The following is a 12,500-nucleotide window of genomic DNA, read 5'->3' on the forward strand; positions in this document are numbered from 1 at the left end:
ATTCATTCATTCATTCATTCATTCACAAATACACCTCTTTCCGTTCCCTCCCTTCCCCCCTTCTCCCCGTTGCCACGCCGGTCTTCCCCAGCAGCCAGCCTAGAAGCGGCTCAGAGCTCAAGATCGCCGCGAGGCGGGGAAGCGCCGTGTAGACGGACGGGGCCGCGGGCGGCGGACAGCCGCTGCCCTCGCGAGCCCGCGAGCCCGAGCCGAAGCGCGAGCCCGAAGCCGACTCCGAGCCCGATCCGCCCCGGCCGCGGAGCCGACCGTCGCGGGAGGCGAGGCAGCGCCCGCCCGCCCGCCTTTGCGCCCCGGACGGGGCCCGCCCGGGGAAAAAAACGCTGGAGGCGGGCGCGAGCTCGTCGCTCTGCTCCCTCCCTCCCTCCCGCGCGATCTAGCTGCCCGCCGGCCGGGACACGGGCTCGGCGGGAGCCTGACGACCGGCCGGCTTGAAGCTCCGTGCCCGGAATAATGCGTACCCCTCTCGCCTACGTGTGGCGCCGGCTTCCCGCCGAGCAGAGCGGCCGGCGACGAGCTAGGAGGATTGCCCCTCTCGCCGCCCCCCCCGCCCAACTGCTCGGCGGGGCTGCGGTGCCGCGGGCGGGGGGAAAAAGGGGGGAGAGGAGCCGGCGCCGCGGGGAGGAGGGAGAAGTAGACCTGGTGGCTCCACGAGGAGGGAGGGGGCGGGGGGAGCGGGGAGGAGGAGGAGGGAGAAGTAGACCTGGTGGCTCCACGAAGAGGGAGGGGGCGGGGGGAGAGAGCGGGGAGGAGGGAGAAGTAGACCTGGTGGCTCCACGAGGAGGGAGGGGGCGGGGAGGACAGCGGGGAGGAGGAGGGAGAAGTAGACCTGGTGGCTCCACGAGGAGGGAGGGGGCGGGGAGGACAGCGGGGAGTAGGGAGAAGTAGACCTGGTGGCTCCACGAGGAGGGAGGGGGCGGGGAGGACAGCGGGGAGTAGGGAGAAGTAGACCTGGTGGCTCCACGAGGAGGAAGGGGGCGGGGAGGACAGCGGGGAGGAGGGAGAAGTAGACCTGGTGGCTCCACGAGGAGGGAGGGGGCGGGGAGGACAGCGGGGAGGAGGGAGAAGTAGACCTGGTGGCTCCACGAGGAGGGAGGGGGCGGGGAGGACAGAGCGGGGAGTAGGGAGAAGTAGACCTGGTGGCTCCACGAGGAGGGAGGGGGCGGGGAGGACAGCGGGGAGGAGGGAGAAGTAGACCTGGTGGCTCCACGAGGAGGGAGGGGGCGGGGAGGACAGAGCGGGGAGGAGGGAGAAGTAGACCTGGTGGCTCCACGAGGAGGGAGGGGGCGGGGGGAGAGAGCGGACCCCGGCTGCTTCGGGCCGCCGCTCGCTCTGACGTCAGAGGTTCTTGCTCGGCCGCGAGAGGCTCGCCACCTGTGCCACTCAGTGCGGCTGACTGCCTGGCCGCTTTGCTTTAGCTGCTTTGGAAAATAAATGCTGTTATCTTTATGTTTGTTATTAGTTTGTTCCGTTGCCTGTTTTCTGCTGTAGCTTTAGGAATCCTGTCATTCCTTACCGTCTTTCAAAACCTCCCCCACCCCTCCACTCCTCAGCTCCTCCTCCTCCCCCCCCCCCACCCGCCTCCTCAGGCAAACGGCAGTTGAGCTCAGGTGGCGGCTCCCCAGTCAGCAGGGGTACTGGAATAGACTTGGCTGGGTGGCCGACCCCCACACCCCCACCTGCCAGCTGCGAAGGGACGGTTGGCGGGCTGTGGGGAGGCCGAATGAGGTGACCCAGCGTTCCCGAGTGTGTAAACACATCAACAGAGCAAAAAAGCAAAGCAGAGTAGGAACAGCAAAGCAGAGCAAAGAAAAGGATTCGGTGCCGGGAATACAAACCAAAACCCCCCAAAAATAGGCAGTTCTAAGGAAAGCATGTCGAAGCAGGTGCAGGAAAAGCAAAGCGGGGAAGAGCAACGAAAAGTAAAGCAAGGAAAAGTAAAGCAAAGCAAAACGAACCAAAATCATTGGGAATCGTGTCATGTCACTTATCGTCCTAAAAAACCTCACCCAACCCCATCCCCAGACGAACAGCAGCAGCGGGACCCACCTGGCGGCTCGCCGAACAGCGGGGGATGAGGAATAGACCGTGCTGGGTGGGTGGCCAGGCTTCCTGTCCCCACCCTCCAGCTCCCAGGGGACAGTCGTCGGGCTGCGGGGAGGCCACGGTGTGCGCCCGAGGGTTTATGCCTTCGTCAATACACCGATCGACTCATCGCCCAAATCGGTGCGACGGTCTGCAAAAGAAGCCTACCTAGCACGGCAAAGCAGAGCTGAGCAATGCAACGGAAAGCGGAGCGAGACAAAGCATAGCCCTGCCAGGGAAAAGAAAAAGGCAAAAGGAAAAGCAAAGCCAAGAAGGGCCGGGAAAAGCAAAACGAAGCAGGGCAAGAAAAACCAAAGCGGAAGAGGTCCAGGAAAAGAAAAGTGGTGTCACGAATACAAACTAAAGCAAAACAAAGCGAGGTAGGGCCAGCAAAAGCAAAACAAAGAAGGGTGAGAAAATCCAAAGCAAAGGAGGTCCGGGGAAAGAAAAGCGGTGTCACGAATACAAAGTCAAGCAAAACGAAACAAGGCGAGGCCAGGAAAAGCAAAGCATGGTGAGGAACAGAAAAACCAAAGTGAAAGAGGGCCAGGAAAAGCGAAGCAGTGCCACGAATACAAAGCAAAGCAAAGCAACGCAGGGCCAGGGAAAGCAAAGCAAAGCAAAACGGTGCTGCCAAAACAAAATGCGTAGTTAACTTAGCGTCAGTCGAAATCGCTGGGTTATGGGGAGCTGGGCATTTGAGAAGGCCAGGGTGTGGCAGCGGCCCCCGGTTGCCTCGGGCCGCCTCTCGCTCTGACATCAGAGGCTCCTGCTCGGCCGTGAACGGCTCCCCACCTGTGCCACTCAGTTTGGCTGGCTGCCTGGCTGGTTTGCTTTAGCTGTTTATCATTATATAAATTGTTATTGTTATTATTATTATATACTACTAAAAAGCTATTAGAAATAAAAGCATTAAATAGTAATAGAAATAAATATCATTAAAACGTAATAAAAATATTAGTAGTAGTAGTAATAATAATAGTATTCTCCGTCTGTTTCCCCCTTTAGTTTTAGGAATCGAATAGTTATTTATTGTTGTTCTCAACCCACACCCCTCCCCAGACGAATAGCAACAGAGCCCACCTGGTGGCTCTCCGGACAACGGTGGGCAACAAAATAGACCTGGCCCGGTAGCCAGATCCCTGTCCCTGCCCGCCAGCTCCGAGGGGACAGCTGTCGGGCTGCAGGCCGGCTAACTTTTCTACATGTTCATAAACAAGTTTCATGAACAAAGACAGCAAAGCTAAGGAAAGGAGCACGGGGAAAAACAAAGCGGTGCCAGGAAAGGGAAAGCCAAGGAAAGAAAGCAGTTTGAGTCAAAGCAAAGCACAGCAAGGCTAAGAAAGGTACAGAAGAGCAGAGAAGGTAAAGCAAAGCACTGACAGGAACACGAAGCAAAGAAATAAAAAATCATAGAATCATAGAATCATAGAATATCCTGAGTTGGAAGGGACCCTTAAGGATCATCAAGTCCAACTCTTGACACCGCACAGGTCTACCCAAAAGTTCAGACCATGTGACTAAGTGCACAGTCCAATCTCTTCTTAAATTCAGACAGGCTCGGTGCAGTGGCCACTTCCCTGGGGAGCCTGTTCCAGTGTGCAACCACCCTCTCTGTGAAGAACCTCCTCCTGATGTCAAGCCTAAATTTCCCCTGCCTCAGCTTAACCCTGTTCCCGCGGGTCCTGTCACTGGTGTTAATGGAGAAAAGGTCTCCTGCCTCTCGACACCCCCTTACGAGGAAGTTGCAGACTGCGATGAGGTCTCCCCTCAGCCTCCTCTTCTCCAGGCTGAACAGGCCCAGTGCCCTCAGCCATTCCTCGTACGTCTTCCCCTCCAGGCCTTTCACCATCTTCGTAGCCCTCCTCTGGACACTCTCCAACAGTTTCATGTCCTTTTTATACTGTGGTGCCCAGAACTGCACACAGTACTCCAGGTGAGGCCGCACCAGCGCAGAGTAGAGCGGGACAATCACCTCCCTTGACCTACTAGCGATGCCGTGTTTGATGCACCCCAGGACACTGTTGGCCCTCCTGGCTGCCAGGGCACACTGCTGGCTCATATTCAACTTGCTGTCTACCACGACCCCCAGATCCCTCTCTTCTAGGCTGCTCTCCAGCGTCTCATCGCCCAGTCTGTACGTGCAGCCAGGGTTTCCCCGTCCCAGGTGCAGGACCCGGCACATGCTCTTATTGAACTTCATGCGGTTGGTGATCGCCCATCTCTCAGATGAGTGGTGTTCCTAGGGAGGAGCTTGCGTGTTCCTCCAAGATGCTTAGGACCTCCATGGAGATGTCTGAATGACCAAGGGAGAACCTTGGGTGCAACAGGGATATGCTTATGTGCCCTGGGGAGGGAGGTGCTTGTGTGCTCTGGGAAGACAGCTCCTTGGTCTACCTAGGAAGATGCTCCTATTGCCCTGGGAGATACTTGAGTGTCCCGGTATTTGCTTGAGTACTGCAGAGAGCAGTTTGCCTCCTCTAGGGAGGGTCCTGAGTGTTCCAAGAATGTTGTTGAGTGCTCCAAGAGTGTTGTTGAGTTCCCTGGGTGGGTGCTTTTTTGCCCCGTTGCGATGCTTGGGTGCTCCAACAAGATTGCTGAGTGCTCAAGAACGATGCTTGGATGCTTCAGGGAGATGTATGTTTCCTCAGGTGAGAAGCACTGGTTTTCTGGAAACAAGCTTGTGTCGCCCTGGGAGGTGCTTGTGGAACACAGGGAAGCACTGCGGGTCTCTAGAAAGATCTAGAAATAGAACTTCTAGATCTAGAATTTCGAGATCTAGAAGATCTAGAACTTTTCCAATGAGATGTTTTTGTGGTGTGGGAGAATTCTTCATTGTATCCAGAGTGAGAGGCTTGAGTGCTAATAGGAGACATTGATCCTCCAGGAACATACTTGCTTCCCCTGGGCAGTGACTGCGTGCCCCATGGACATACTTGAATGATCCAGGGAGGGGCTCCTGTACCCCACGGAAGCTCTGGGGTTCCAAGGGAGGTGCTTCCCATCTCCAATGAGATACCTGTGTGCCCCAGGTGGTGTTTTGGAGCCCTGGGGAGATGCTTGGGTTCTCCACTCAGATGTAGGAGCATGGTTGGGAGATTCTTGGGTACTCCAATGAGGTGCTTGAATGTTCCAGACAGGTGCTTCTGTGCTGCAGGGAGATGCTTGGTTGCCTGGGGGAGAATCTTGTGTGACTAGGGGGTAAGTTTGTGTTCTCCAGGGAGGTTTTTCTTTTGCCCCAGAGATATACTTCTCATGCAATCATAGAGCCCTAGAATGGCCGAGGTGGGAAACGACCTCAAGTATCATAAAGTTCCAACCCCCCTGCCACAGACAAGGAAGCCACACGCTTTAACAGGTTACTCAGGGCCTCATCTAACCTGGTTTTGAAGTCAGCTAACGTGGTCATCTAACCTGAACTCATGTGCCCTGGGGAGAAGCTTACATACCTTGGAAATACCCTTGGAATCTCTAGGAAACTGCTCCATTGCAAGGGGTCACTTGGATACCCAAGGAGGTGCCTGGGTACTGCAGAGAGCCATTAGTGTTCTCCAAGGAGTTGCTGGAGGGCTCCAGTTATGCTCTTGATTGCCTTCGGAAGGTGCTTGGATGTACCTGTGAGAAGTTTGAGTTCTCCTGGGAGGAGCTTGTGACCCAGCGGCTGGTGCTGGCAGCCTCTAGGGAGGTGCTTAGGTGCCACTTGCGGTGCTTGTGTGCCATGGGAAAATGCTTGTATACCCTGAGAAGTTCCATGGCTCCTCTAGGAAGGAGCTTGGATGTTCCTTGGGTGGTCCAGAAACATGCTGGGGACACCGTGGGAGATTCTAGGATGTCCCAGGGACATTTTCAGTAGTCCCAAAGAGTTGCCTGGGTGTTCCAGGGTGGTGCTTGTATGCTTGGGTACTGCAGAAGGGTGCTTCTATATGTCACATTAAGGGGTGTAGCCGTTTAACTTTTATGGGCCTGGTCGAATTCAGGGTACTAAACTGTCACAATCACAGATTCACCAATAACGCATTAACCGTTAGGGGTCCGCTCACATTCACCAGTAACGGATTAACCGTTAGGGGCTGGTTGGATTCAGAGCACTGAACTACCGTGGTCATGGATTCACCAATAACGTATAACCACCCTTACTCATTTAATCACTGTATAACCAACGTATAACCACCGTATAACCACACTTACGCGTTTAATGAGAACTATCATGACTAGGAACAATGCAATCAAGTGCAATTTATTACAGCTACAGGTACACAGGTTCTTTGGGTTGTTGGTGATAGTGACTGTCTGCAAAAGCAAGCTAGCATGCATGAAATACACAGGTGAGACAGGTGGCACAGGTGCGCAGCCTGGAAATTAACATGTTAAAAGGCACAAAGACTCTAGAGAGATTTATAACCAAGTGTTCAAATCTCACCCAAAGGTGTCTGAATGGGGGGGGAAGAGAGGCTCAGCCCATCGACTGATCCCAGGAGTCAGGAGGTCCTAAGGATGTTGTATGTCCTCGGGATGGTATCTCCCCTGACAGTGGTATCTTCCCTAACATCCCCTCTCTCTTAGGCCAATTTATATTATTTTCTATCTTTTAGGTGGAGCTTGAGTGACTCTAGTCAAGCTTATCTTAGTTTTCATTGGTAAAAAGTTCTCCCGTCTCCATTTAAAGTAATAGGCTCTGAGAAATTCAGAGCGCATGCTCAGTGAGGGGTGGTCACACCTTGGAGGCTGGTAGCTTTTGGGATGGAGGCATGTTTTGTTATTATAATGCTATTATAATGAGGAAAAGTACCCTAGGGTACAGCATTTGTTAAAACATGAGAGGTCCTTGGCTCAGGGTAGCAAAAAGTGCAGCTTATCAGTCTCGGTGTGCACCAGAACAATTGAGTCCCCACCTGGTACAGAGCCTAGCTGTGGTGTCTCCACTTCACTCTACACTCCGTAATGTTCCTTAGACATAGCACACAGAGTTTCTCCAACACGATAACATCTAAGGGAGAAACCATCCATTTCCCCAGGACAGCCAAACACCTCCCTGGGCAATGCAGTCACCTCCCTTGAAGACCAAGGATCGCCCTGGTGTACCCAAGCATTTTCCCAGGGCATACTAGCATCTCCTCAGGGCATCCAAGCACCTCCCAGGAGCACACAGTCTTCTCCTGAAGGCACACAAGAACATTTCAAGAGCACCCAATCCAATTAGGAGCTATAAAGTGTAACACAGAGGTAGCCAGGCATGTCCCTGGATTATCCAGGCATCTCCTTTGTGCACCGTAGCATCTCCTCAAGGTACACAAGCAGCTCCAGGGGAAACCAGGCATCTTTCTAGAGACCCGCAGTGCTTCCCTGTGTTCCACAAGCACCTCCCAGGGCGACACAAGCTTGTTTCCAAAAACCATTGCTTCTCACCTGAGGAAACATACATCTCCCTGAAGACTCCAAGCATCGTTCTTGGGCACTAAGCAATATTGTTGGAGCACCCAAGCATCGCAACGGGGCAAAAAAGCACCTGCTCATGTGTCGTGGTTTAACCTGGCCGGCAGCTAAACACCACGCAGCCGTTCGCTCACCCTCCCCCTCCCTCTCTGGGACGGGGGAGAGAAATGGAAAGTGAAGCCCGTGAGTTGAGATAAAGACAATTTAATAAGACAGGAAAATAATAATAAAATAATAAAATAATAATAATAATAATAATAATAATAATAATAATAATAATAATAATAATAATAATACAATGGTGATAATAGTACTACTACTAATAATATGTACAAACAAGTGATGCACAATACAATTGCTCACCACCCGTTGACCGATGCCCAGCCTAACCCCGAGCAGTCCGGCCCCCTTCCCCAGCTAGCCACCCCTATATATTGTTTAGCATGCCGTCAGATGGTATGGAATACCCCTTTGGCTAGTTTGGGTCACCTATCCTGGGTTTGTCCCCTCCCAGCTCTTACTGCACCCCCAGCCTGCCCGTTGGCAGGACAGAGCAAAAGGCTGAGATGTCCTTGGCTTAGTATAAGCACTGCTCTGCAACAATTAAAACATTGAGGTGTTATCAGCACTCTTCTCATACCAAGCCAAAACACAGCATTCCACCAGCTACTAGGAAGAAAATTCTGTTCTAACTGAAACCAGGACACCAGGGAACTCAACAACACTCTTGGAGCACTCAACAACATTCTTGGAACACTCAGGACCCTCCCTAGAGGAGACAAACTGCTCTCTGCAGTACTCAAGCAAATACCGGGACACTCAAGTATCTCCCAGGGCAATAGGAGCATCTTCCTAGGTAGACCAAGGAGCTGTCTTCCCAGAGCACACAAGCACCTCCCTCCCCAGGGCACATAAGCATATCCCTGTTGCACCCAAGGTTCTCCCTTGGTCATTCAGACATCTCCATGGAGGTCCTAAGCATCTTGGAGGAACACGCAAGCTCCTCCCTAGGAACACCACTCATCTGAGAGATGGGCGATCACCAACCGCATGAAGTTCAATAAGAGCAAGTGCTGGGTCCTGCACCTGGGACGGGGAAACCCTGGCTGCACGTACAGACTGGGCGATGAGACGCTGGAGAGCAGCCTAGAAGAGAGGGATCTGGGGGTCGTGGTAGACAGCAAGTTGAATATGAGCCAGCAGTGTGCCCTGGCAGCCAGGAGGGCCAACAGTGTCCTGGGGTGCATCAAACACGGCATCACTAGTAGGTCAAGGGAGGTGATTGTCCCGCTCTACTCTGCGCTGGTGCGGCCTCACCTGGAGTACTGTGTGCAGTTCTGGGCACCACAGTATAAAAAGGACATGAAACTGTTGGAAAGTGTCCAGAGGAGGGCTACGAAGATGGTGAAAGGCCTGGAGGGGAAGACGTACGAGGAATGGCTGAGGGCACTGGGCCTGTTCAGCCTGGAGAAGAGGAGGCTGAGGGGAGACCTCATCGCAGTCTGCAACTTCCTCGTAAGGGGGTGTCGAGAGGCAGGAGACCTTTTCTCCATTAACACCAGTGACAGGACCCGCGGGAACAGGGTTAAGCTGAGGCAGGGGAAATTTAGGCTTGACATCAGGAGGAGGTTCTTCACAGAGAGGGTGGTTGCACACTGGAACAGGCTCCCCAGGGAAGTGGCCACTGCACCGAGCCTGTCTGAATTTAAGAAGAGATTGGACTGTGCACTTAGTCACATGGTCTGAACTTTTGGGTAGACCTGTGCGGTGTCAAGAGTTGGACTTGATGATCCTTAAGGGTCCCTTCCAACTCAGGATATTCTATGATTCTATGATTCTATGATTTTTTATTTCTTTGCTTCGTGTTCCTGTCAGTGCTTTGCTTTACCTTCTCTGCTCTTCTGTACCTTTCTTAGCCTTGCTGTGCTTTGCTTTGACTCAAACTGCTTTCTTTCCTTGGCTTTCCCTTTCCTGGCACCGCTTTGTTTTTCCCCGTGCTCCTTTCCTTAGCTTTGCTGTCTTTGTTCATGAAACTTGTTTATGAACATGTAGAAAAGTTAGCCGGCCTGCAGCCCGACAGCTGTCCCCTCGGAGCTGGCGGGCAGGGACAGGGATCTGGCTACCGGGCCAGGTCTATTTTGTTGCCCACCGTTGTCCGGAGAGCCACCAGGTGGGCTCTGTTGCTATTCGTCTGGGGAGGGGTGTGGGTTGAGAACAACAATAAATAACTATTCGATTCCTAAAACTAAAGGGGGAAACAGACGGAGAATACTATTATTATTACTACTACTACTAATATTTTTATTACGTTTTAATGATATTTATTTCTATTACTATTTAATGCTTTTATTTCTAATAGCTTTTTAGTAGTATATAATAATAATAACAATAACAATTTATATAATGATAAACAGCTAAAGCAAACCAGCCAGGCAGCCAGCCAAACTGAGTGGCACAGGTGGGGAGCCGTTCACGGCCGAGCAGGAGCCTCTGATGTCAGAGCGAGAGGCGGCCCGAGGCAACCGGGGGCCGCTGCCACACCCTGGCCTTCTCAAATGCCCAGCTCCCCATAACCCAGCGATTTCGACTGACGCTAAGTTAACTACGCATTTTGTTTTGGCAGCACCGTTTTGCTTTGCTTTGCTTTCCCTGGCCCTGCGTTGCTTTGCTTTGCTTTGTATTCGTGGCACTGCTTCGCTTTTCCTGGCCCTCTTTCACTTTGGTTTTTCTGTTCCTCACCATGCTTTGCTTTTCCTGGCCTCGCCTTGTTTCGTTTTGCTTGACTTTGTATTCGTGACACCGCTTTTCTTTCCCCGGACCTCCTTTGCTTTGGATTTTCTCACCCTTCTTTGTTTTGCTTTTGCTGGCCCTACCTCGCTTTGTTTTGCTTTAGTTTGTATTCGTGACACCACTTTTCTTTTCCTGGACCTCTTCCGCTTTGGTTTTTCTTGCCCTGCTTCGTTTTGCTTTTCCCGGCCCTTCTTGGCTTTGCTTTTCCTTTTGCCTTTTTCTTTTCCCTGGCAGGGCTATGCTTTGTCTCGCTCCGCTTTCCGTTGCATTGCTCAGCTCTGCTTTGCCGTGCTAGGTAGGCTTCTTTTGCAGACCGTCGCACCGATTTGGGCGATGAGTCGATCGGTGTATTGACGAAGGCATAAACCCTCGGGCGCACACCGTGGCCTCCCCGCAGCCCGACGACTGTCCCCTGGGAGCTGGAGGGTGGGGACAGGAAGCCTGGCCACCCACCCAGCACGGTCTATTCCTCATCCCCCGCTGTTCGGCGAGCCGCCAGGTGGGTCCCGCTGCTGCTGTTCGTCTGGGGATGGGGTTGGGTGAGGTTTTTTAGGACGATAAGTGACATGACACGATTCCCAATGATTTTGGTTCGTTTTGCTTTGCTTTACTTTTCCTTGCTTTACTTTTCGTTGCTCTTCCCCGCTTTGCTTTTCCTGCACCTGCTTCGACATGCTTTCCTTAGAACTGCCTATTTTTGGGGGGTTTTGGTTTGTATTCCCGGCACCGAATCCTTTTCTTTGCTCTGCTTTGCTGTTCCTACTCTGCTTTGCTTTTTTGCTCTGTTGATGTGTTTACACACTCGGGAACGCTGGGTCACCTCATTCGGCCTCCCCACAGCCCGCCAACCGTCCCTTCGCAGCTGGCAGGTGGGGGTGTGGGGGTCGGCCACCCAGCCAAGTCTATTCCAGTACCCCTGCTGACTGGGGAGCCGCCACCTGAGCTCAACTGCCGTTTGCCTGAGGAGGCGGGTGGGGGGGGGGGAGGAGGAGGAGCTGAGGAGTGGAGGGGTGGGGGAGGTTTTGAAAGACGGTAAGGAATGACAGGATTCCTAAAGCTACAGCAGAAAACAGGCAACGGAACAAACTAATAACAAACATAAAGATAACAGCATTTATTTTCCAAAGCAGCTAAAGCAAAGCGGCCAGGCAGTCAGCCGCACTGAGTGGCACAGGTGGCGAGCCTCTCGCGGCCAAGCAAGAACCTCTGACGTCAGAGCGAGCGGCGGCCCGAAGCAGCCGGGGTCCGCTCTCTCCCCCCGCCCCCTCCCTCCTCGTGGAGCCACCAGGTCTACTTCTCCCTCCTCCTCCCCGCTGTCTCCCCCCCCCCCCCCCCCCGCCCCCTCCCGCCTCGTGGAGCCATCAGGTCTACCCCGCCGTCAGGGCCATCGGTCTAGCCATCACGGCCACTGCTAGAGGGCGGCCAGAGATGAGAGTAAGAAGTCTGGAAGGCAAGCTTCATTTACTTTGGCATGAAATGATAGCCCCCTGCTATCATTGTCAGGTGGACACAACAAAAGCCCCTTCTCTCTGCCCACCCCCTAACCTCGCACCTTTGAGTGTCCCCTTGCCCACCAGGACTTTCCGTGCATGACCAGCAAAGTGCCCGGACCCTGGCAGCCTATCTCCTCCCACCCCCTCCCTCCTCGTGGAGCCACCAGGTCTACTTCTCCCTCCTCCCCGCTGTCCTCCCCGCCCCCTCCCTCCTCGTGGAGCCACCAGGTCTACTTCTCCCTACTCCCCGCTGTCCTCCCCGCCCCCTCCCTCCTCGTGGAGCCACCAGGTCTACTTCTCCCTCCTCCCCGCTGTCCTCCCCGCCCCCTCCCTCCTCGTGGAGCCACCAGGTCTACTTCTCCCTCCTCCTCCCCGCTGTCCTCCCCGCCCCCTCCCTCTTCGTGGAGCCACCAGGTCTACTTCTCCCTCCTCCTCCTCCCCGCTCCCCCCGCCCCCTCCCTCCTCGTGGAGCCACCAGGTCTACTTCTCCCTCCCCGCGGCGCCGGCTCCTCTCCCCCCACCCCTCCCGCCCGCCGCACCGCAGCCCCGCCGAGCAGTTGGGCGGGGGGGGCGGCGAGAGGGGCAATCCTCCTAGCTCGTCGCCGGCCGCTCTGCTCGGCGGGAAGCCGGCGCCACACGTAGGCGAGAGGGATACGCATTATTCCGGGCACGGAGCTTCAA

The sequence above is a fragment of the Anas platyrhynchos genome, chromosome 17 (assembly GCF_047663525.1).
Source record: "Anas platyrhynchos isolate ZD024472 breed Pekin duck chromosome 17, IASCAAS_PekinDuck_T2T, whole genome shotgun sequence".
Taxonomy (NCBI): Eukaryota; Metazoa; Chordata; class Aves; order Anseriformes; family Anatidae; genus Anas; species Anas platyrhynchos.